Below are 5,134 nucleotides of genomic sequence, written 5' to 3'. Positions count from 1 at the left end.
CGTGTTCCTTCTTCCTGATATTGCTGTCATTCGGAACCGCTACATCGATCACTACGGCCGTCTTCTTCTGTTTGTCTACCACCACTATGTCCGGTTGGTTAGCCACCACCATTTTGTCCATCTGTATCTGGAAGTCCCACAGGATCTTAGCTCGGTCATTCTCCACCACCCTTGGGGGCATCTCCCATTTTGACCTCGGGACTTCCAGGTTATACTCGGCACAGATGTTCCTGTACACTATGCCGGCCACTTGGTTATGGCGTTCCATGTATGCCTTGCCTGCTAGCATCTTGCACCCTGCTGTTATGTGCTGGATTGCCTCTGGGGCATCTTTACACAGCCTGCACCTGGGGTCTTGCCTGGTGTGATAGACCCCAGCCTCTATGGATCTTGTACTCAGAGCTTGTTCTTGTGCTGCCATGATTAGTGCCTCTGTGCTGTCTTTCAGTCCAGCTTTGTCCAGCCACTGGTAGGATTTCTGGATATCAGCCACCTTCTCTATCTGCCGGTGGTACATACCGTGCAGGGGCCTGTCCTTCCATGATGGTTCCTCGTCTCCCTCCTCTTTCTTGGGTTTCTGCTGCCTGAGGTATTCACTGAGCACTCGGTCAGTTGGGGCCATCTTCCCAATGTATTCTTGGATGTTCGTTGTCTCATCCTGGACTGTGGTGCTGACACTCACCAGTCCCCGGCCCCCTTCCTTCCGCTTAGCGTACAGCCTCAGGGTGCTGGATTTGGGGTGAAACCCTCCATGCATGGTAAGGAGCTTTCTTGTCTTTATGTTACATATGTATATATGTATATATATGTATATATATATATATATATATATATTAGGGGTGCAACGATATTCGTATCGATATTGAACCGTTCGATACAGTGCTTTCGGTTCGGTACGCATATGTATCGAACAATACAAAATTTGTAATTTATTTTATCAACTTTCCTTCTGACGATGCTGTCTGTGTTGAGCGCTCAGTGAATCTGCGTTCGACTGCTCCGCCTAGGCTGCACTGTCGAGCGCAGATCCACTGAGCGCTCAACACAGACAGCATAGTCAGAAGGAAGAGCGCAGGGCAAGCTAGCGAGACAGAAGTTAAGCTCTCCTTGCAACATGGACCTCCCCCACCCTCATTCAGATCTGGCGTTTGGAATTATTTTGGTTTTCATGTGACGTATGACCCTGAAGGTAAGCGCGTCATGGACTAAAGTAAAACAGTATGTTGGATGTGCCATGCAATGCTCAATTACATGGGTGGGAACTAGTGTGTTAGCGCAGTTAGCTCGTTAACGTGTTGGCCGTCTAGCCCCATGCACGGAGCGATCGGCGGTAGCTCGTTAACGGAGATTTGCCGTGTTGTGGCGTTAACGTCATTTCAGATTAACCTGAAAGCACTAGTGGGAACACAACGAATATGACTGCACATTTACGCCGACATCATCCTAGTGCAAAGACAAGTGGAAGCAGAAAAAAAACAAGCAAGCATGCTACTAACTTTAGCCAAGTCATTTAGACAGCTGTTAGCACATGATTCTCCTTATATGTTTAATATGCTGCTGAGAATATAGCCCAGAAGAAGCGGATAGTATAGCTTTTATTTTGGAAAGAGACATTTCTCTGTAATAAACTCTCTTTTCCAAAGATGAGTGATTCCTCAATCAGACACAGGGCTTGCACTATCGCTAGCCCGACGTCCCGGAGCTAGCGATTTTTCCAGTCGGGCTACCAAAATCTATCTCTTCCCTGCCCGTCGGCATATTGTAGGAAGGAAAAATATATGTCAATGCTTTTGCATTTTTTCAGAAATGTAACTGGGTAATTATGTCATTGGCATCGGTGAGCCACTGTCAATATGTGACATATTGAAATCGCGTTTGAATTTGCGCTCGTTTTTTTGCTTTCACTTTGCAATCGTGCGAACTGTGTATAGAGAGCGACAGCACTGATCTGTGAGTGATGATAATTTGTGCACCAATTCCTCTGACATCGTCTTATTAATCGTTAGCTTACTATGCAAACATGACAAGTGAAATCTCCCGCAGCTTAAACATGTGAGAGGTTGATCGCAGAGAATCGCTGAGCTTATGTGAGTGAGCGTGTAAAAGCAGCAGGATTTATATTTGACTACGATGACCTGGATGACTGAGAACCTTCACAGACAGATATATATTTTAGTTCTGCTGAGCCAAATAAGACAGGTCAGGGTGAAGAAGTGACAGCCAAAGAAAAGCTTACCACAAAACGGAAAAGTTATGACAAATCAGACTATAAGGCAAAAAGAAAGTGCAGCTTTATGGTTCCATGGACAAAAGAATTTCTGTGGCTGCAATATGACGAGCTAAATAACCAGGGCTGCACATAAGTGGTCCGCAGGTGCGCATTCGCTGTCAAAATAAAAAACACGCACAAGGGTTAGGGTTAAATTTAAAAACTGTACTTTTGAGTTAAAATATATATTTATAATTTTAATAAATGACAAATTAAAAAGGCATGAACATTTTTTTTTGTATCGAAAAAATATCGAACCGTGACACCAAAGTATCGAACCGAACCGAACCGTGAATTTTGTGTATCGTTGCACCCCTAATATATATATATATATATATAACATTCTGTAACTTCTGTCGGTGCTGTGCTTTTGGAAACCTAATTTCCCAGAGGAACCCACCCGAGGGATTAATAAAGTTCTATCTTATCTTATCTTAAAAGTAGAATGGGAGTGTAACCCAGAGTAATTTCCTGCACTTATTTCCTGCCATTGAACGCATCACAAATGCATGACTCCAACCACATGACTTTGCTCAGCCAATCGGATGGCATGTAGGTCATAGTAAGCCTGTCCCGACTTCCTCCCGTCAGATGCGTGGAGGCAAGCCAGGTGACAGAGCTGTTGCAGGTGTGTATTGGCAAACATTTGCTTTTCCCGTTTTAATGCATTTTTTTAACACCAACTAACTTATGCAACTTAGGTGCTGATTACTGTGAGCCAGAGCCATAGTGTTGTTGTGCACTGAACAGAACGGAATTGGTGAGTTTGAACTTTTAATTGACTGTTTGTATTGCTACCAGCTGACCCTAATCGGCTGCTGCCGGTCCAAACAATTTGATTTTGATTTGACTGATAGTTGTTGAATAACAAATGTTGTGGAGCTACATAGTATGTATGTATGTGTGTAAATAATCATTCTGTACATTCGATAATCTTTAATCCTACAACTGTTTACAACTTGCATAGTTCCCATTTCTGTATAGCTGTATATCTCAGATTCTGTAAAGTTATTTATTTCATATTCTGTATAGTTTTTCATATTTATATCCTGTTCATATCCTGTACATAGCTTGTACTCACTACAGCCTGTACATACTTATAGTTATAGAATATTCACAACATACTTCATACCGTGTACATTATAACATACCATAATAGACCCATTTCTGTAATATACTCACACATCTATATTATTGCTAATATATATTGTAATATATCTATATCACTAAAGCACTTCTGGATGGATGCAAACTGCATTTCGTTGCCCTGTACCTGTGCATGTGCAATGACAATAGTTGAATTATATTCTATTCTATTCTATGTAGCAGTTGAAATGTTTTCAGTTAAATTCTTATTGGTTAGGAATATTATATTTAACCAATATATTGTTTGTTTATTTATTTATAAATTGTGTACACAGGAACAAGAATAACTTAATGTATTTAGCTTAATTGGCTGACATTTTTGTATTATTCTTGTGATTTCTTATTGGCCTTGTTTATTTAATGCAGGCCAGGTGAACCTTGTTGGGGTATGAAAGAGGATGGCGAGCCAATGAACGGCTAGGAGCAGGACACATTCTGCAATTGACGCTTCCACCGGTTGGGTAGGAAGCTATCAAAGACAACGCTCTGTCCCATTTTCCAAATACACTGATTTCCGCAATCATACACACCATTCCCTTCATTTATGGACAATAGCGCTTGGACATCTCTCATGGACATTCAGATTAAACTCATGGACTTCAGTGTGGATCAGTGGATTTGATATTAACATGTGGTGTTTATGGGGGAACTGTTTTTTTGAGAACCTGTGTTGCTTGGTATAAGCCAGACAAATCTGTTTAGTTGTCTTTGTGCACCCTCACTGTGTTTTTGATTAATTGGATAGCTGCAGCAGGAGTGATTATTTAAGTTTTTCTTTTCTTGTTATTCTTTTTTGGGGTTTGGTTAAATACATGGTACCTGCAAAACCATTTTTTGTGTTGTGTGTATTTATTAATTACTGCCCATCAGCTCCAGTGGCGTCCCTAAATCTTCTGATTAATAATAACCATAAAATTACACTCAATCCCTAGCCTGTATTAATTCATTAGCGCTACATCAGTGTTACAGGAGGCAGAGCCTTCAGTTTTCAGGCCCCTCTTCTGTGGAACCAGCTTCCAGTTTGTCTTCCTTCTCTCACCCCAACCAATCACAGCAGATGGCCCCGCCCCTCCCTGAGCCTGGTTCTGCTGGAGGTTTCTTCCTGTTAAAAGGGAGTTTTTCCTTCCCACTGTTGCCAAAGTGCTGCTCATAGGGGGTCATATGATTGTTGGGTTTTTCTCTGTATGTATTATTGTAGGGTCAACCTCACAATATAAAGCGCCTTGCGGCGACTGTTGTTGGTGCTATATAAATTGACTTTAATTGAATCTAAGAAAGGAAAAAAAAAAACGCCGGCCTTAGTGAGCATGAGGCCATAAAGATTTTGATGAAGGTATTTTAGGGAAAAGTCCCAGAGTGACCAACACTTTAACTGTGAGGCGAATGTACAGGACGGTCTGCATGTACAGTATTTTCTTGTTTTTCTATAATTACAGTACTGTGCAAATTCATGAGCTGGACATCATTTTTTCTCTCGCAGCCTCTATTGATCACATAAGTATTACAGGAAAAAACAAAAGTGGTACCAATGTGTCAATATATACGAGCCTAAACGGATTTAAGAGCCAGCAGTCTTCAGTCAGATTTGCTGGTTATGAACAATCAATCTTCACAAAACGATTAGGTATTGATTTTTATTTGACTCATTCTCCTTTACAGTAACTGCATCAAATCAATCAAGTCAAACAGACAATAACTTGCACACATGTAGTAAAACTT

General features: G+C 41.3%; 1 long non-coding RNA gene across 1 annotated transcript; it reads left to right on the top strand.

Annotated features, from left to right (window-relative positions):
- Nucleotides 1-2,765: 2,765 nt before the first annotated feature.
- Nucleotides 2,766-4,016, top strand: LOC146653351 (uncharacterized). The gene is made up of 3 exons (XR_014907302.1): nucleotides 2,766-2,897; nucleotides 2,971-3,029; nucleotides 3,782-4,016. It is a non-coding gene; the product is annotated as an uncharacterized LOC146653351 (long non-coding RNA).
- The last annotated feature ends 1,118 nt before the right edge of the window (nucleotides 4,017-5,134 follow it).

Source organism: Rhamphochromis longiceps, linkage group LG14 (assembly GCF_057381845.1).
Source record: "Rhamphochromis longiceps isolate RC_006_pf linkage group LG14, R_longiceps_female_GT1.1, whole genome shotgun sequence".
Lineage (NCBI taxonomy): Eukaryota > Metazoa > Chordata > Actinopteri > Cichliformes > Cichlidae > Rhamphochromis > Rhamphochromis longiceps.
This window is presented reverse-complemented; position numbering and strand designations above follow the sequence as displayed.